At 47.7% G+C, this 20,543-nt stretch overlaps 1 protein-coding gene and 1 non-coding gene across 3 annotated transcripts in view; both read right to left on the reverse strand.

Moving 5' to 3' along the window:
- Positions 1-17,835, reverse strand: part of Klc (kinesin light chain) — a 105,074-nt gene extending 87,239 nt beyond the window's left edge. The window contains exon 1 of one of the 2 annotated variants that reach the window (XM_089555049.1): positions 17,434-17,835. The gene's annotated coding sequence lies outside the window, so the exon portion shown is untranslated. Of the gene's footprint in view, positions 1-4,920; positions 5,137-17,433 lie in introns of those variants that run through there. The other variant, XM_089555051.1, reaches the window with a different exon arrangement.
- Positions 17,836-18,603: 768 nt separating this feature from the next.
- Positions 18,604-18,687, reverse strand: TRNAL-CAG (transfer RNA leucine (anticodon CAG)). The gene has a single exon. It is a non-coding gene; the product is annotated as a tRNA-Leu (tRNA).
- Positions 18,688-20,543: the final 1,856 nt, after the last annotated feature.

Here is a 20,543-nt window from a genome sequence, read left to right on the forward strand (position 1 = left end):
AGGGAGGAGGGAAGAGATAGCAGCGACTGACTGATGCCGCTGACGCCGATAGCGCTGGGGGGATGAAAGGGGGGCGGAGCTGGTTACGAGGCCGACGCCGACGACGACGCGAAACCCAGGAACGGACGCCAAAGAGCTGCGCTCTAAAAGGGCACGAAATAGGGAAATGAAATAATTTTCGGCTAGGGCATGGATCCTCATCGTGTCACGATGACAATAAACACGGCAGCTTGAAACTTCTGCTTTCTGCGGCAGCGCCGCCTGTAGCGCTTTCTATCAAACATCCGAAAACAAGCAATAGAAGGAAAAACAAAAAGCTGAGCGGCAGCGTTTACGCCTATCTGGTTGCGTGGGCCAAGGACAGTGCGAGAGGACATCTATCTCGCTGCCCCCGCCACCAACCTCGGGCGGTACAGAGACGGTCACGTGACACGCGCGTCACCGAGTGACGCACGCAAAAGTGGTTAGGCACGCCTGGCAAAGGTAGCAACGGCAACGCGTTACCGTAAGTGCCGCACGGCTGTCACGCCACGCTAAAACTGTCAGTTCCTTACGACTACGCTAAAACTGTCCACTGTCCTGCCTTCCGACAACAGCGACTGCCGTTAACCTTGTCAAGCCCCTGCAGAATTCCGTTCTCACGGTCTCGCACCCAGCCTCGAAAAGTAGAAAAAACGACAAAAGCATTTGTTGGGCGAGTTGGCGTTTTTGATGATCCATAACTACAGCGCAAACGACAGGACAGAGATGAAGAAGGGACACCACACAGCGCTGACTCACAACTAAAGTTTATTGGATGCCAGAAGGTATAAATACCTCCCTGGCGGCAAGAAAGAATGCAGTCCACACTTACATGCGTGACTGACATAATAGTGTACCAGTCACGTGCCACCAAGCAAATCACATGCGCGAGAAAACAATATAAGCAGTGACAGAATACAATATAATCAGTGAGCAAGCACTTGTCAATATTCGCAATCAAGGTATCTTCTTTCTTTTTCTGACAACGCGACAGATGAAGCACTGATGCATTCTTCCGAGAGCCTACCTATTAAGTGAGCTTCAATGATCTCCCTTGCTAACGAGTCACGGTTCTTTTCTAACACTGCACTTTCCTGATAGTTTGGCGCACAGACGTAGGTGTCATCGTCATCTTCATTGCCTTTGCAGTGCCTGCAATGTTTCGCCACGTGGCCAGAGATAGCGACACGGGAGACATTATACTCATGCTCTTTGAGTCTTTCGTTTAAACATCGGCCGGTTTGGCCGATGTATCGCTTACCACAAGACAGTGGCAGCGAATATACCACCCCTTCCTGGCAAGGCACGAACTGTTTTGCGTGCTTTATCGGGCACTTGCGCGATTCTTTAATCCCTGAATTGACATTCTTAATCAGGCTGGACAGTCGTTTGGGCGCCGAAAAGACATCAACGCCTGCATGTTTTCCGATTCTTTTGAAATTGTGCGACACTTTGTGAAGATATGGCAGCACAACAATCTTCCTTTTCTTCTTCTCTTTCGTACATTCACTATTTCCTTTTGATTTTAACTTTTCCAGTAGTTTTCCTGCCACGGAAACTAATAATCCAGACGGGTAGCCTGCCTTTGCCAGGCGGTCTACTTGGTTGCTGAAGCTATGCTTCAACCTGTGTTCACAGGATTTGTTGACTGTGTTGCTAAAAACGGTATGTACAATTGCTCTCTTCACCAGCTTGGAGTGAGCTGATGAAAACGGCAAGATGGACTTAACAGCACGGGGCTCATAAGCCCAACAAACATGAGATGGAGTGAAATGAAGCGAAAGATCTAAAAACCTAATAAAATCATTCAATGGTACTTCGTGTGTTAAAACCAATGGTGTGAGGCATTCTGAGAACACCGAAAGGACGTCAGGGAATTGCTGCTCGAAACCAAGGTTGTCACAATCTAAAAACACAAGGTAGTCATCAACAAATCTAAAAATGCTACAAACTCTGGAACCTTCAAATCGCTCTTTCATGCTTCTGTCTCGTGCTGCTAGGAACACGTCACTAAGGAAAGGCGCTAGACATGAACCAATACATCCCTCTTTCTGAATAAAAACTTCGCCATTCCATTCCGCAAAAGTTGAGCCAAGATACAGTGACAACAATTCAAGGTACCCAGTAGTGGAAATTCCGCTCTCATTCTGAAATGCAACAGCACCATATTCATCAATCAGATCGTTAACAGAAGACAAAATTTCTGCTTGAGGAATGGTGTAATAAAGATCCTTTACATCGACTGAAAATCCACAAAGCTTCTTACTGTAGTTACTTTCTAGGAACGTGATAACATGAAGATTGTTGTGCTGCCATATCTTCACAAAGTGTCGCACAATTTGAAAAGAATCGGAAAACATGCAGGCGTTGATGTCTTTTCGGCGCCCAAACGACTGTCCAGCCTGATTAAGAATGTCAATTCAGGGATTAAAGAATCGCGCAAGTGCCCGATAAAGCACGCAAAACAGTTCGTGCCTTGCCAGGAAGGGGTGGTATATTCGCTGCCACTGTCTTGTGGTAAGCGATACATCGGCCAAACCAGCCGATGTTTAAACGAAAGACTCAAAGAGCATGAGTATAATGTCTCCCGTGTCGCTATCTCTGGCCACGTGGCGAAACATTGCAGGCACTGCAAAGGCAATGAAGATGACGATGACACCTACGTCTGTGCGCCAAACTATCAGGAAAGTGCAGTGTTAGAAAAGAACCGTGACTCGTTAGCAAGGGAGATCATTGAAGCTCACTTAATAGGTAGGCTCTCGGAAGAATGCATCAGTGCTTCATCTGTCGCGTTGTCAGAAAAAGAAAGAAGATACCTTGATTGCGAATATTGACAAGTGCTTGCTCACTGATTATATTGTATTCTGTCACTGCTTATATTGTTTTCTCGCGCATGTGATTTGCTTGGTGGCACGTGACTGGTACACTATTATGTCAGTCACGCATGTAAGTGTGGACTGCATTCTTTCTGGCCGCCAGGGAGGTATTTATACCTTCTGGCATCCAATAAACTTTAGTTGTGAGTCAGCGCTGTGTGGTGTCCCTTCTTCATCTCTGTCCTGTCGTTTGCGCTGTAGTTATGGATCGAAAAAACGCACTGGGTTGTACAAGCCGCAGCGCCGCCTATCGACAAAGCATTCCACCACCGCTCAATCTCCTTTGAGGACGGAAGAACAACGCACAGCTCAGGACGAGGCCGCGGAATTGTAAACAACCACAGCACGATAGCGGTCTCGCAGTACGCATGACGGGAAAAGAAAAAAGGTGCTGAAAATACAAAAAAAATAGAAACCTCTCCAATCTCCCGAAAATTCAGGGGGGCATTTCGTTGACCTAAAGTGCGGTGAGGCGAAAGCTTTTAGCGCGGTGTTGCTGCTTGTGCCACTGATGTGTGGTTAATATGTTAATTAAGTACACAGTTGTTTCTGAATCTTAAATGCTGGAGACACTGGAGGGCGTTTGGGAGGCATCCGTCTGATTATACGCCTTTCTGCAAACACTCTCCAGCGTACCAGACAAGGAGAACAACTTATGCGTTGGCAGGAAGTAGTGTAGCCATTAGCACGCTCGGCTGCGGAACGGAAGGATGGTGGTTCGAATCCCATCGCGCACAAAGATTTGTTTGCTGTCTGACCAGAAAAAGCGTGACACCTCTGCTGTCAACCTTCTGGTAACGGATGTGCAAGTGAAACAACTTCGGCTTCAGGTAATACAAATCCCAAGAATCAAGTCTCTCCTTTTCCGAGTGAAATTCTCGGAACTTTCCCCCTCATGGTTAACAGAAGTATTCCTAACCACTAAGAATATCCGGCTGAGTCACCCCGACGAACTGGTCGGAGCTTATTCAAGGACTGGCGGCAATATTTCCGCACGCAGAATTGGCAACCATTAACGGGTGTGCACACGGGCTTCGTGGTTATCAGCTGTGCCTGAGGGTGTCGCCACAGTCACTAGGAAGGGAGAAAAGCACGGCCGATAGTGCACCCCCCCCCCCCCCCCCCCATTCTTTTTTCAAGCGAACAAGTTATGCAAGCGTTCCGGTCGAGTTCACAGGCGGTTGCTGCAGGCAGCCGAACGAGCTCGCGCGCTGCGTTTTAAAAGAAAATGTATCGCGAAAGAAAAGAAAGAGTGAAAAGACAAGAACGACTACAAAGAATTTTCCGCATACTCCAGGCAGGCGGAGAAGTAACAGCGATAGCTTTGCTGCCGCCACTAACCAATCGTGAGACAGAACGGTACACTCCAAACACGAATACGCCTATACGAGAGTACGCAAAATACGAACGCGCCTGAATTTTTAAAGAATTAAAAAAAAACAAATAACAAATAAAGAAATAAAAAGAAAAAGTACTAAAATTAAAACAAAACAAATAAATAATAAAAAAAAATAAAAATAAGGAAATCAATGCCAAACAGTGCGCCGGGAAAGGCTTTCGCCTTGCAGCGCTTTAGAAAGCAAAAGCACCCCCTAAATTTTTTACTCCTATCTGCTTAGTGCGTTTCGAGAGGAAGGAAGGAAATTCGAGGAAGTTAACTGCGCCACAGTTGCAGGCACACGCAGAGACGGAATCGTCGGGAGCGCATGCGCCGTGCTCAGTCCACCAACACTGCGGCATTCGAGCCTTCACGCGGAAAAGCTAAACGCACCGAACGATGGAGAGAGAACCCAGCGCACCCACAAAGACGCAGACCGCAGGGGGAAACCCCGGCACGCGTCCGAAATTAATCCCCAGCTTCTCCAGTCTCCCGCACTCCTCGAGAGAAGGCGCGGTTGCAGCAGCGAGGCGTTACAAGCACCGCCGCTCGCTTTCATTCGCACCCGCATGAGACATGCTACGCGTCACGAGAAGAGGGAAGGGGGGGGGGGGGGCGCAGAGGGAAACAATGGGCGTCTCTCACTCAGTCAGTCGGAGCAGCGCAGTGGAGAAGGAAAAGCCCGCGCACACAATGGGCAGCAGGCTCGCGCAGCGCCCGGTGATTAGGCGACCGTGCACGGGAAAAGCCGGGGAGCTGCCTTTGTTTTAGCGCGAACCCAGTGGCGGCCAAGCAGCGGCTACCGTGCCGTCGTCCGGGTAGTCGGTTTTGCACAGCACCGAGCGCAGCCAACACCCGCGCCAGCCGTCACTCACTGGCAAGCGAGCCCAGAAGTGCAAAAGTAGGCACATGACTAAAAAAAATTATTCGACAGGTGCGGTTGCTATGACGATAAACGTACACAACGTCAGTTAGGCTTAAAAGGTCAAAAAACGCCTCATTATCTGAAAAACAAGGGGCATTTGTCCCTAATATTTTGGCGTGTGGGTGAGAGTAGACAAAATAAAAGCTAACAGCACCGTTTAGAGCGAGCCATCGCATTGAAGAAAGCAGCGGCGAAGTGAAATCGGTCCGAAGCGGGCGAGATGGTCGCCGCCATGTTCTCTACGCAGCACGTAGCGTTCCGCGTTACGTACGCTACGTTATGACAGCGGGCGGGCGTCCGCAACGCGCGGCTAGATACGTTGCGTTCTGCGCATGCGCATTCGTTACCCGCGGTGTCGTTGCGTACGCAAGCTCACTGCGTACGTCCAACTAAAAGTGTCTATTGTCAGCGCGCACCCACGGGTTTCGCACTACGTAATCTCCGAACATAGGCGAACTTTCTAAGGGCTATCCTACGCAATCGAGCCAAAACGTCGGCATCCGACGACGGCTGGCAGCTGAATCGACAATGACTCACCTTATATCGTGCTATAGTTGGCCAGAGATTGAAATCCGAGGAAGAACCAATTCTAGGCAGCTTCAGCAAAGTGAGAAGACAGCCCAGCCCCACTGCCTGGTTGCTGTTACACGCGAAATAAACTGCAACGCGTATCCGCACAATATCTCCACGTATCCCACACAATACCCGCTGCTGTTCCGAAACTATGTTCCCGGACCGAGCGAGAGAGCGCGCACGCATCGTATCGGCGTAAGTGCAACGATTCGCCGACGGAGGGTGCCGTATCAGGAAAGACGGGGAAGAAGAAGAAGGACCGGATAGCTGCGCTGTTACGAACACCAATGAAACTTGCTGCAGGTATTCTACTTTCCTTTTGTCAGAAGATAATGACGTCACCGTGGAGACCATTTTGTGGGGCGTGTAGGACGGCGAAAGGCTGCAAGCCTATCTAATCGGCTTATCGCCACCCGCTCAGGTTTACAGTGCCGGAGCTGCGTGCTGTGCCACAAAATGAAACCTATGACGTCGCAGCAAGCTGGATAGAAGTCGCAACGAACCACTGATAGGAGTGACTGGCACCTTCCCCATGCAAAACGTGCCCGAGTTTTTGTTGCGAAAGCAACACTACGCGAGTCGCCGAGCCATTTCGCGGAGCTGACGAAAGGTCATGCTGCGCATGCGCGAGAAGCAGTGACGTCACACGGCGCACAGCTGGCGCGCCGCCGCCGTCGCTGCGCGGGTGGCTCAGTGGTGCCACCGCCGCGTCCGCCAGTTGCGCATGCGCAGTAGCGGCGCATAGCTAGCGTGCCGGGGCCGCCGCCGCTACCACGCGCTCTCCATCACCCCCCCCTCTCTCTCTCCTCGTTGCTTTCGCAATCCTGCAGGTTTAACCAGAACACTGCCAATTTTTTACAAACAATTCTGTTGCAAAGAGACACTAACTAGGCAGCAGTACTGTTGCGAAGAGACACTAACTGGGCAGCAGTACCTGCAGGGTGAGTGCTAGCGGGGTTATTCTGAATAATTACTACAGAGTATGTCCTGCGCATCCTGTCCTCTCGTCGTCGTTGACCCTTTGTTTCACACCACTTGTGGCCGAACTGAACACTTTCACGCTGCCACTGCGTCTACCTGGGCATGGGACAACGAGACGACACTGGACAAATGGACGCTATGAAGAACACTTCTCACTGCAACTAGTACTTAAGTGCCAGCCGAATGAAAGGAGGACACAGCGAGGACGCAGTAAAGAATGGCACACACAGCAGAGCAGGCGGGCGGCAATAAACGAAACCTCACACGCGAGGCCAGCGGCAGGCTACCCACGCCAGTGCCTCGTTACTTTTCGCCCCAGTTAAGTGAGCGCTTTCCTTCTCTAGCGCCGCGCAGGTTGAAGGCAGACAAAAACGGGAGAGAGAAGCAAAAACCGGCGCTGACGTGCACTGGTGCGGTCGACGTCTCCGCGCCACCGTTCCCAGCGGCGCGCCCTGTTCCAGCGGCCACTGCCGGCGCCCGCGGCGAGCAGCTCGCCGCATGCCACTCGCGAACACAATGGCGTGCTGTTGCGGGTCGCTGGAGCGTGAGCCCAAGGCCATCCGGCAGCCATCGAGAGAGAAAAGCACAAGAAGGACACCGGAAGAATGGCGCGAGCCGCCGGGTTGCGCACCACACGCGACGACGACGCCTCGCGCATGGCTGGCACGGGTGCGCACTCGAGCCCAATGAGGCGAGCAGCAACGAGCCTCGCCGATCGTTCAGCACTTGTCGCGGGAGAAGACCCGATAGCAGCCTCCGGGACGGGCATCGCATAAGCACGACGCCCACATACCCCAGTCGGCGACGGACAGTCGAGGTCCACGTTTTTTCGATATCCTAGCAAAGGCATTTCCACTGCCGATGATGCCCTAATGGTACATGGCTAAGATCGGTGCCGCATTAAAGCAGTGGAAGTCGAGACCGGGTGCCTAGTGAGACATTCGCTCAGCACGATGGGCGGTGTCCTCTGCCGCCATCAACTTGACTCTACGGATACTGTACCAATCAAGAACAGCTTCCGTGCATCAATGGAACTGTGTACATGTGCAGAAAACAAGGACAGGCATGACGGGTATCACTACGTCACAGTCTGAAGCGGCTCTATCCTCAAGGCAGCCTCAGTCACATTGCTGAATGAACACCACCAGATGAAAACATGCAGGCCACTCCTTATCGACACTCACAGATGGACTGCAAGATTTCTAGCTAACCAGACATGTTGAAGTTCATGGCACTGCCTCAAAAACGCCCTAACGCTTGCTCTAACAATCAGTATTCCACCAAACCTGGGCTGGGTATGATACTTCAAAAAAGTTTCCTCAATACCGATACTCGATGCCATCAAAAACTGTTTCTGATGACAACCGAAATTCCTTTCCATACTGATTGTCTATACTGTTGATACTTCAATACATCACAGGAATCCAAACACTACTAAAGATGATTAACTAGGTAAAGACGTAGTTTCTGGAATCTTTAGTGTATTCTATATATCGCATTGTTTTTGAAAGGTTTAAACTAGCCCGGCTGCAAGGATTTCTTTAGGCTCCAATGCTTTAAAGTCTAATGTTGGCACAGCGGGTTTCATTACAACTTTAGCATAGGACTGAAACTATGTTTACGCTGAAACAATCACTTCTGTTAACAGTCTAGCAAAATCTTTTTTTTTTGAACCAGTGTGTGAGCACTTGACTATATACGAATAAACTAGAAACATTTTTTCACACTTTTCGTTTGTATAATAATTCCTGGGTTGCTTGCAACTTTAACAAAATTTGATGTTGGACACAGGATGTTAAAAGCTAGAAGGAAAACAACAAAAAATAAAATGGGTCAGTTTTTTTATCAGGCAAAACATATGTTGCTAATCTCGGTTATTTAGAAGTTACCTTTACTTAATGGTATTAAGCAAAAGCATTTGCTCAAACAGCCGGTCCAAAAGAGCCCCGCAATGTGGTGTGCTATAAGCGAAGGAAATGAAAAAAGTTCCAGCATACAAAAGCAGCCAAGTACGTTACCATGTTGTAGTTTACAAAGTTGCCTTTTATCAACAGATAAGAGTGAAGCATAGCCACATCGTCTCTATGATCCTTTATCCCGCTGAAAAAGACGACAACAGATGTTTTGCAAACTCCTGAGAATGATGGCAAAGGTCTTCCATATCTGTTAGCAACCATAGCAAAATGGAATAGGGGTGAAGGGGTATTGTTCCTAACACAAGGATGAGTGTACCTTTTCATCCCTTCTGTAGAAGAGTGGGCAGAAGCGCAACATATATGTCAGCTATTTGAAAGAAAAAGGGAAAAAACATGATCTTAGGAAAAAGGAAAACTGAACAGGCCAGTGGCAATGACATTATATTGTCCCAATTCGACTCCCTTCCTCTTTTCAATGAACTACCACCTCAGCGAGTACCGCTGGCCCAAAGTCTCACTCGCGGCAGCATCGAAAGATGTGGCTCGCTTTGTTTTGAGTACTGAGTATCGCTGAAATATACTATACAAATAAAAATTTCTTTCCGATACCGACACTCCGATACTCAAGTTTTTGCAAGTGATACCTAATACCGATACAGATACACTGAAGATATGACTGAAGATACATGTATCTTCGGAACTGCCCATGCCCACCACCATATGCTCCAGCTCTGTGTGAGAACACAGCAGCACAGTTGCGTCCTTCCAACACCCTGTGGCTTCCAGCTACTGGTTACCCAATGGAATCGTCGCAAAACACAGCGAATAAATGGAAAAAAAAAGAAATGCACACAACTTCAGCTATGAGGCGCCTGATATCAACTTAACGCCAAAACTGTGACTGGTTACCGCATACACTGATCAAGAACAACAGAGTAGCTTAAACAATCTCGCCGTATGAACCTAAACATCTCAAAATATGCTCATTTGATGGTCACAAGAAAGAAAAAACCATTAATGTATAATTACAAAACTAATAATGCAGATGCAAAGCGGGTTGACAATTTTAAATATCTTGGTGGTATAACTGACTCCAAGTTAACGTGGAACATGCAATTCGACTATGTATGTTGTTTCGGCGTCACTAAAAAAGCCGTGGTTACTGAAACCGCATGAAGCACTGCACTAGTGTGACAAAACTTACATCCTTCTCGACGCTAGTTAGGCCATTTCTTGATTACGCTGACACAGTGTGGGGCCCTCACACTAAGGAAAACATAAACCGCACGGAAGGGGTACAAAAGAAAGCACTTAGATTCATCTATAACGCTTACGGTGGAAGTATCGCTGTTTCAGACCTTAAGATACGAGCTGGGTTCTCAACACTAGAAATGCACCACCTACAAATGATGTGCAACATTGTCAATAAGCACATAAAAATCAAATTTCATACTTAACGCATTTCAGTGAATCCAGGAAAACGAGAGGCAAGCATAGCAGGTCCATTATAATGCCGCAGGATAAAATTGATGTCTATAGCTTTAAATCTTTCCTATAACCAAAGCCGAGCGGAATGCCTTAATGTATGAAGTTGCTGACATGCCTTCTGTTGAATCTTTTGCAATGGCCGTGTTACCTTATCTATGATGCAGCAAGTATTTCTTTGCAACGCTTTTTGCTTTGCCGCCAGCCTTTCTAACTGCAGATCCTTTTTCTCTTTGCTGATTATATGCACTCTCTCAGTGCTGATTGCCAATCGCAAGTTTTACGTGTCCTTGCCGCTGTTAAATGCAACTCGGCAATGCGTCAAGAACAATGCATCCACTCCTTCTTTGACTGCTAAGAGGCAGTTGGCAGTATGTAATCAATAAAAATAAAATAAAATGCAGGGTGGCTATGCTACATGGCTCTTAAGTTCTCTCCACAACTGTCCAACCAGCCACAAAAATCGCTAAAGCATTGCCAATAGACCAAATGTCTAAGTAACGCATGCAAGACACCGACGGCTGCCGCAAGGTACACCACCAAGACGATTAACCTGCTAAGGCAATAAGGATATAAAATTAAGGAACCACCTGGCGCTACTACCTTTTTGGCTCACTATTCACAAAATAAAATGACCATGGGATGAATTTCTGCCACCTCTACTGGGATGTGGTTAGCAGGTTTCGTTGCCTGACTTTTGACCGTGTTTCAAGTGCCAAGAGATTACCAGCCAAAAGAAAGAATTCATTCATGTACTCCACCCGTAAAAATTTATTAAGCGTAATTGCTCAGTACTGCAGCATATATGAAGTTAAAAACCTTAAAGTCCTATGTGATACTCCTGCATGAAACTATAGTAGGATACAACTCAAGAACAATGCAGCTTCTCCCTGCCAGAGGACCCCCTTCCTTCCAGCCAATGCTGTGGGCCATTTCTCATGACCCTGACAGGGTGACAATGCAGGTGGGGGACTATCCCCTTTCATCTGCCACTTCCTGCATTGTCACACTAGCAGGCTCATGAGAAATGGCCCACAGCATTGGCTGGAAGGAAGGGGGTCCTCTGGCAGGGAGAAGCTGCATTGTTCTCGAAAGTTATATTGGAAAACAGTGTAATACATTCACGCTGTAAAGCTATCTTTCATGTATAAAAGGCTTATCCCTTATCTTACCGGAACAAAGAAATATTGACCGTCTTCTCTGAAGCTTTCACCAAGACTCGTGGCTTTTCCCTCGTGATCCATGAAATGACTTCCCCCATAATTGTAGCACGTTATCAGGCCAAACAAGCTGCCGATTCATGACATAAGGATTGCCCCACTACCTCTAAGCCTAGCTGAAGCCAGGCACACATGTACAAAGACGCCACTGGGCGCCTTTGCGCTTGCATGCACGCCTATTCTGGGCAGTGAGGAAGGCACTCATGCTATTGGGAACAATGGACAAAGAGTCGCGGGACGCTGCTATCTGGGATTACCCTACAGACTGCAACCGAGGCTACAGCGCTATCACACAGCCCTTGTTTTAATCCCCAGGAGTAAGCAGGCCGGTTTCACTTGCACAACATGACACTCATGAACCCGGGGAAAATGCCAACTTGGAAGTCTATCTTGTGAGCTCCGACACTTCTATCCTGAGGTGTTCCGTGTAAACTGAGAACTTAAATGCTGCAGCAGAGGATCTTTTTCTGTCTCAAAACAATCAAATGCAAGGTCACCCAGTGCCTCTTTCCACCTCAGAAACATGCGGCACGCAGCCGTTTGAAAGCGTGGCCCAGCAACAAAGCCCATCACGCAGCATGAGTAAACAAATGCATAAAACTATGCACAATGAGAAGCAGAGGGAGTCAGGATCCAGGCACAAGGGCTAGCAAGCACCTCGAGGAGCATGCGGCTACATGCCTCCATTTAACACACAAACCCTCAATAGTAACACATTAATGTATTGATATTATTGTGTCATCACATTACTACATCTACCCCTGACCTTCCATATAATACCCTGTTCAAGCAAGTCATGAGGGAAGGTGAGGAAAGAAAACAAGATTGTACGATAAGGCATGGCTGCACTGATGTGAAATTCATAGTATATAAATACAAGCTTCTTGTCAACAGTGGCCAGAAAGGTTTTTGAATATGGAAATACAGTATCATCATCATCATCAGCCTGACTATGCCCACTGCAGGGCAAAGGCCTCTCACATGTCTCTCCAGTTAACTCTGTCCTTCACCAGTTGCAGCCACCATATCCCCGCAAACTTCTTAATCTCATCCGCCCACCTAACTTTCTGCTGTTCCCTGCTATGTTTGCCTTCTCTTGGAGTCCACTCCGTTACCCTTAAGGACCAGCGGTTATCTTGCCTTCACATTACACGCCCTGCCCAAGCCCACTTCTTCTTCTTGATTTCGACTAGGATGTCATTAACCTGAGTTTGTTCTCTCACCCACTCTGCCCTCTTCCGATTTCTTAACGTTACAACTATCATTTTTCTTTCCACAGTTCGCTGTGTTGTCCTCAACTTAAGCTGAACCCTCTTTGTAGCCTCCACGTTTCTGCCCCACAGGTGAGTACCAGTAAGATACAACTGTTGTATACTTTTCTCTTGAGGGATATGCAAAAGAATAAGCCAAAAGAGGCACCATTACATCACTCAGTCAGACTTCTTCTCTTTAATTTGTTCATGAAACATGAAAATATAAACTATGGAAATCTCTTTCTCACACACATATGCACACTATTCGCGAAATACTGGACGCAACAAACAATGAACAGATGCCATCAGCCTACAGCAAATAGTGGTGGTACGGTGGTTTCGGGGGTTTAAGGCTGTGAAGATGCGCGAGAACTGACAGGTGCCGCAGCGAAGGACTCTGGATTATTACTGACCACTTGGTGCTCTTGCTATGAAGAACACGGACATTGAACAGCACACAGACATTTTTACAGCTGACCACCACTGCAATTTGGCTGCTGTCATGGCCAGGATTCAATACATTGCCCGCATGCACAGAAGCATTAGCCACTGCAGCCTGTTTTGCTCCACAGGGAACGATGCAGTGTATGTGTCCTCAGTTCAGTTTGCACCCTGCATCTATTTATTGCCCTCAGATACATAAAAGCATGAGCTGTGCAGAGAATGAAAATAATTACGATACCATTCCCTGTCATTCTGAAATAGTGGAATGTCTTGAAACAACGGTTTTTGTACAGGCACCAGCCAAGAAAAAAATGCAGTGCTCCGAAAACAAATAATACGACTTTACTTCTTGTGGTTCAGTGCACGGCTAGATATGCAAGAAACAAGTAAAAAAAGGCTTCAATAAAAAATTTTGTACTGGATAAAGTTAGGATTTCTCGTGCACGAAGGAATGGGAAGAAAAAAGTGAGTTTCGAGAAAAACGAGAAAGATTAGGAGTAACCAAAAGTTCCATTAACCAATCTGCAGGACCATTAAAATGCACCATATCTGTAGCTCTGCTCCTGCTTAATCTTGCTTTTCTTGATCTTGCTCATGTGGCAATTAACTTTTTTTTCCTTGTGTTTACGCTGCATCAGAATACAAGGACGATTTCACTAAAACACTGTTGGTCACCTGTGAAGCAAGCTTTCTCTGCAGACCAGGTCCCAATGTGCTTCAAAACATCCAGCATACCACTGATAGCATTGTTTAAATACTCATATTTATAACGAGCCCCTCATTCCCCTTCCCTTGTTTGCTTAATTGCTTAGCGAGGGCCCCGGTTCTGGCAGCCTTGACGCCATAGGAAGCATAAGAGGGTTCTCACGCAGCTTCCACCCTCGCCGTTCGATGACGTTCTACGTCACACCAGCGGTAACTCAGGACGTTACACGTCCGCCACTTACGAACGTGGGTGGCGCTGATGAACACTCTCAAGGTTAGGTTATTTGTAAAACATAAATACCCCCGAAAGCAGAAGGTTTGACAGCCGTCGCCGTAGTTCAGAGGTAGAGCACTGGACGCGTAATTCGGAGGTCGTGGGTTCGGATCCCACCGGCGGCATGTGGTTGTTTTTTCTTCTGCTTTTCTAATCAATTAGCTTTAAGCGGCAGTAATATTCTTACTTGATCAAAACCACAAAAAAAAATAAATTAAAAAATCCCCTGCGCTCCTTGGTTTCTGTGGCTGTTGGCTTCTCTCAAGCCATCATAGAGAGAGAGAGATAACTTTTACTTTTCAGCTCAAGTCCGAGCCTTCTTAGTTGCCCGTTTGGTGGGCGCTGCTTATTGGCGATGGCGGAGTAGGGCCATCATACAAACCAAACTTTACTTTTCGCATCCTGAAATAGCCATCCAATGTGTTCAAATAGTCTTTTATTCCTTTCGTGAGTATTTTCTCATTAAATACAACAAAGAATAGGCACTTACGTAAGAAACAGTTTTTATAAGTCTAAACTGAAGAATGAAGAAAAATAACTAAAAATGCAAGACTGGTTTTTGTTTGGCTGGAAAGCATTTAGTTCAGGCTTCACGAGATGCGCAGGGGGTTACAATTTTGGCCGTAGTTGTGTAATAGTGTTAATTAGAAACATAATTTGGCATTTTAATGAAACAAATTGAATTTTTTTTTAACTATTGCATTTTAAAAGTGGCCTCACAGCTTAAAAAGGCCTGCAGTCAGAGAAACAAAGAGAACTTTGGTGAAAACTTGGCTTTTCAGGACGGGTGATGAAAAAACACTGATTGCATCAACAGAAGTGGAAACACCCTGCCAAACCTATCCCCAACCGCTATGTAATGAACAATTATAATTATCATTTATTATGAAATCCTAAAATGGTGCTTATCATATGTGCACACACCATCAATGAAAAATTTTATATTTGTGAGCTTTTAACTCTGGGTGCAAAGCAATAAGAAGGGCAAATGTAACATCAAGTTCATGCACCTTTTCATCAATCAGCAGACTGAATGGCTTGTGCACAAGGAACTACATAGTCTGGCCAAAGCATGCTCACAAGAGCTCATGTGTAAGTGCCTTTTGTGCTTTACATGGTTTATGGCTTATAGGGGTTTAGCGTCCCAAAGCAACTCAGGCTATGAGGGTCGCTGTAGTGAAGGGCTCCAGAAAGTTCGACCACCTGGGGTTCTTTAACGTGCACTGACATCGCACAGTACACGGGCCTCTAGAATTTCGCCTTCATCGAAATTCGAATCGGCAATACTTAATAGGCCTTAGGCCTGTGCTAACGCTGAACTTTGCAGTATAAGTGGGTAATCCAGTCAGAATACCTTTCATGTGATTTTTTGGTTCTATAACAACTGAACACTAGTTAGGATTTTTATCATCAGAGCATACATATATGCAAAACAAAACTTCTTTTTAAAGTGCAGAGCAGGAACCAAGCATTTCAAAAATAGGTGTGTATTCATTGATTCAAATTGGGCATTACATCCTACCAAGAGTTGTAGTGCATTTGAAATGGGAGGCAGCAGCTGCTATAGAGAAGTATTAAATTCACCCTGTGGAAAAACCTAAGAAATCACGGCACCTGATTTAGTTTAATGCAGCAAAAAAATATACCTTATCTGACGGCATTGCCATATGCGGATGCTTCTTGCAGAGTGTGCAAAGTACCAAGTACCAGCTGATATAGGAAACAGCAACCTTAGTGACCAGCTAGTTTACTCCAATCTGGGATTGTACAGGAAATTAACTTTAGAGCCTTCAGCCTTGGTGATTTGTCTAGTCAAAAATTGTGATCTGACTTACATCAATGAGAAATTCTTGACATGCAAAAGCAAGAACCTTCGAACAATGTATCCATCGCAGTGGTGATGGAAATAAATCTGTCCACAAAACAGCGATGGCTTTGGACCTTTCCACCAATATCTAGAAGTGATCGTTTCAGTTTGAATTCTCGAAATCCTACTTTATACACTTAAGTGGATCCTTTCAATGCTTCTTTTCATATGCTTGTAGAGATACGTTTGATTCATAGTGCTTGTCATATCATCCATGCAGCACTTGTCAAGTATTCACTCCAGGCACCACCTCAGAGATTTTTGCATCGACGCTAACACGAAGTTCAGTTTTAACTATCAGCTTTTAAGTTTCCCAGTTTTCATGTGTACACATGTCACAATTACACATTACAAACAAGAGGCATACAAATGCTTAGCATGTCAAGAAGCACATTCTTGGCAGATCCAACTAGCTAGTAATTGAAAAAATGACAAGGATTAACTGACATCGCTACTCCACAGGCAAATGAATGAATGAATAGAAGAAAAGCCCTAACACGGCATTACGGGCACATCAATTGAAATACTCAGTATTCCCCAAATCCTTCGGAATGCACCGAAGCAACCAACGCATACCCGGAAGCGTCGCGGAGGCATCAACGCGACAAAAATCGCGCCAACAAAATGGCAGACGGCGGCGTTTTCTGCGGCCGACGTCACCCGAGAGCTAGACCAATCGGTCATTACAGGCGTAAAACGATTTTACGGCCTCGCTTCGTCGAAGAGACCGTTCGATCGGCCACCGCGAACTCGCACAGACGGTTCGATCGTTTCTGGCAACGAGAATACAGGTCCCAGTAGGCACCGCCCCGCCATCAGCTGTTCGCCGAGCGAGGCCGCAGTGACGGGAGGTCAGAGACGCAGCTCGAAAGGCCGCTTCGGCCGAGCAAGACGCCAACAAAACGGCTCGGCCCCGGCGGCCGGACGCTCCCCGACGACCAGTCGGGAACTTGATGGGCAAGGGTGCGCCGAAGAACAATGCCGCGCAAGCCTGGGAAAGACGCAAAACCGGCGCCCGAAAGGCGACGTCTCAAACCCACGTATCCGCGATCGCATAGCGAGTCCAACAGCGCGACGCTTTTACGTCTCTTCAGGTCGTCACGAGATGCGGCTAATTAAACCAACTACACGTTGCTCTTGGAAAAACAACTGCGCTGTTTCTACCATTCATCCTTTTCTTTTTGTCCGACCGCTGTTCCGTCCCGTCAGTTCTCGCTCTCGGTAACAACGCGTGAGTCATAGCCTCGCCCGAAACGCTTGGGCGAGGACATCGCGCAGCGATCGCTGCCGACCATGCGGTTCTTATGTGGACGCAGAAGCGACGAAATCGTTTAGGTGTCAGTCGAACTAGGAGCGACAGCATGCAAGGCACCGCGGCCAGCGATGCGATGCGAGCGTCCAACGTGGGCCCGCGTGACGCGCTCGTTCCATGCCGGGCACTGGATTCAACGGTTCGAGGAAAGCCGCAGCCAGGCACGGGGCAGGATCGGGCACCGCGTGCGATCGCCTACTCACCGGCTAGCTTCGAGGCACCGGCGTCGTCCCGATGACAGCGGGCAGCGGCGAGCCGATGTCGAGGCGTAAGCCTAAAGACTCCTCTTTCTCTCCGGCTCCGCCACGGCAATCCACAGTGGCGACGGCGTTTAGCTTTCCCAGCCGCCCAGAAGAAAAAAGCACGGCGGCGACAACGCGCACACACACACTCGCACCAAAACACGCACGATGAGCGCAGACCGAGCACAATTTTTCGGGTCGTCCCTGCTCTCTTTTTTTCCTCTCTTCAGAAACGGCGAGGGCGAACAGAGTAGCACCTGCCCTTCGGAGCCGAGACCATTGCAGCGACGGCAGCGAGTGGCATAAAAAAAAAATATCGTCGGGCCTTCGCCAATATGGCGGCGCGCAGACTGTGACGTCGACGCTGGTCGGCTGCGGGGTCGACTTGAAAGCGCGTTTCCGAGCAGGACGCCTCGTGCCATCTGTGGGGCGCGGAACGAAGCGCCCGCAAAGGGCGTCGAACCTGGCCAGGAAGCTCTTCCGTCTGTGCGCGGTCAACACACGCTCCTTGCTTTTTTTGGGTGAAGAGTTCACTAAAATGAGGAAAGTGTCCGAGGAAATGTGGCGACGTGAGCCGCGGCTCACGCTTGCCTTGAAAAGCGGCTATAATATACTCGGGTCGCCGCATAATGAATGCAGACATCACAGCGTTTTTTTCTCAACCTTTCAGCTGTTGTTGTTGTTGTTGTTAGCCTTTGAAAAGATGCTGGGGGATCGGCCAAGAATCGGGAGGCAAAGGTTGCTATTCACCTGTACATACCAAAGCCAAAAGAGTTAGTCTTCACGATAACCCCTAAAGTAGATTTGTTATTTGGTTTTTCTATGCGTCACAGCAAGCAATGCAACGACCGACTAGATGCAGGTCAGAATTTATAAGCGCGCCGACGACTATACGAGCTTGAATAAGAACAAAAGGACGAAATAAACTACCGAAGGAAACGAAAATGTGCTCCATGATGTGCGCTTTCTTCATATTGAAAAGCCTCAGGTCGGGCGCACAAGTCTTGGCTGCACAGACCAGCCGGGACAAGTGTGAAGGCTCTAATAGGACACAGCATTCACGAAGGCAGCCATGACACGATTTCGCGCAATTACCTAAAAAAATAATCATTAAAAATTAAAAAAAGAATGTGTCAGAAGTGGGATTCGAACCCACGCCCGGAAGACCGGACTGCGACCTGAACGCAGCGCCTTGGACCGCTCGGCCATCCTGACAGATATTCTGCTGATGCGATTTTAGAATACAAGTAGAATAGCACTTCCGGATCTATGCGTTTTGATGTTTAACACAGAGCTCTGGCTTAATTCAAGTCTCAGTGTCAATAATCCTGCATGACGAATGCAAAGCAAGTGCTTGGTGGCGTTGCAAACAAGTTAATTTTTTTCTGGCTGTGCACGTAGGTATGTGGCATAGGTATGTGTAGTACATGTACCGACTTTGGCCTAAATCAGAGAAAATCGAAAAAAAATTATCTCGGCATAACCGCGCGTTTGTTCCAGTTACAATTTCGCACAGAGGCTGCATTTGGTGGTGAGTTTTGTTTTATAATTCATTTAGGTGGGGTACTCGCCTGATTCGGTCAGAATTATTTGGAAATCGCCATTGTCTGCTGCGATGAAAAACCAAAACCGAAAGACTTCGCAGCACTGGTACTCGTGGCGCCATCTCGCACTTACCAAAGAAACGAACCCTCTACCGGGGAGGGCGGCGTAGGAGGACTTGGACTCGCATAGCCAAGTCACGGCCATGGCCTTCTCTTAATCGCTGTACGACCGCATTTTCGTTGATGTCTTGCGCTGCTTAGCAAGAGACAGCGCCAAGCAAAGATGATTTGCTCACCAATTTAGCACAGCTGGGTTTCTCCAGTGGGTACGAGATGGCACTACGGGTACCACTGCTGCAAAGCTTTTCGGTTTCGGTTCCCCGTCGCCGCAGACGATAGGGATTTCCAAATAATTCTGACCGAACCAGGCAAGTACCCCACCTAAATATGGTATAAAACAAAGCTGACCGCCAAGTGCAACCTCTGTGCGAAATCTGAGCCCGAACAAACGTGCGATTAGGCCGAGAGAATGTTTTTTCGATTTTCTTTGATTTACGAAACACGCGATATGAAGACTTTCAACACGTTTCAGCACACAGAGCGCAGAGTTGTCACTGCATTGCACACTCTGTACGTTTTAGCAAGTCACTCTTGCGTCCTTTTAAAAACGGTCTCAGCAAAAGTGACCGCGTATTTGACGTTCACTCCGATTGTCAGGCCAGCGCAATCGCGGCGATAGTGGCGTCACTTGTGTGCCATGCTTGTGTGCCTCTATGAGAAGCTTTCACGGGGCTTCTTGAACGTTGCGGTGCCTCCGTCACATGCAACCCAGCTCCCGGAATATCGTGGACGGGTAAATGAGACACTAGACGCCCCGATTACCGTAGCTGAAGTCAGGGCCGAAATTAATTGGTTAAAAACGAAGTCTGCAGCGGACCCAGATCGGGTCAGCAACAAAATGCTTCGAAATTTAGATGATAGGTCGATACGTAACCTGGCAACATACATGCAGGACTGTTGGGAAAAGGCATGGAGGAAAAAAAACTGAGGAGGGAGCGTCCGGCGACAACCTTGAAGCCTAGCCTTTACAAGTAAAGATATAGCAAAAAAAAAAGAGAGTGTGTACCCCGTGATCGCACCACGTGATAGCGTGCGGTAAAGTCTAGCCCCGCTGCGCGCGCGCATGCGCCGATTAGCGCGGCAGACTATCTGTAGATCAACTTCCTGGCTGTAGACGCCCGCGCCGCGGGTCGCGCATACGCGCGCACTAAAACATACCAGAATCAAAACAAAGAGGACAGACTCGGAGAGCGAAAAACTGAGGGAGAAAACGACTTCAAAACACTCGGCTTGCGAACGCTGGCCACGTGACGTCACGCTCCCTCCTTGATTTTTTTTTCCTCCATGGGAAAAGGGCACAATCCCACATGAAGGGAAGTTAGCTAAGTAGTCTTTATACCCAAACCTGGGAAGAAATTGGGGTTAGAAAATTTAAGGCCCATTTCGTTTACGTCATGCGTGGGCAAG

This window comes from Amblyomma mixtum, chromosome 8 (assembly GCF_055824585.1).
Source record: "Amblyomma mixtum isolate Tamu chromosome 8, ASM5582458v1, whole genome shotgun sequence".
Classification (NCBI taxonomy): Eukaryota; Metazoa; Arthropoda; class Arachnida; order Ixodida; family Ixodidae; genus Amblyomma; species Amblyomma mixtum.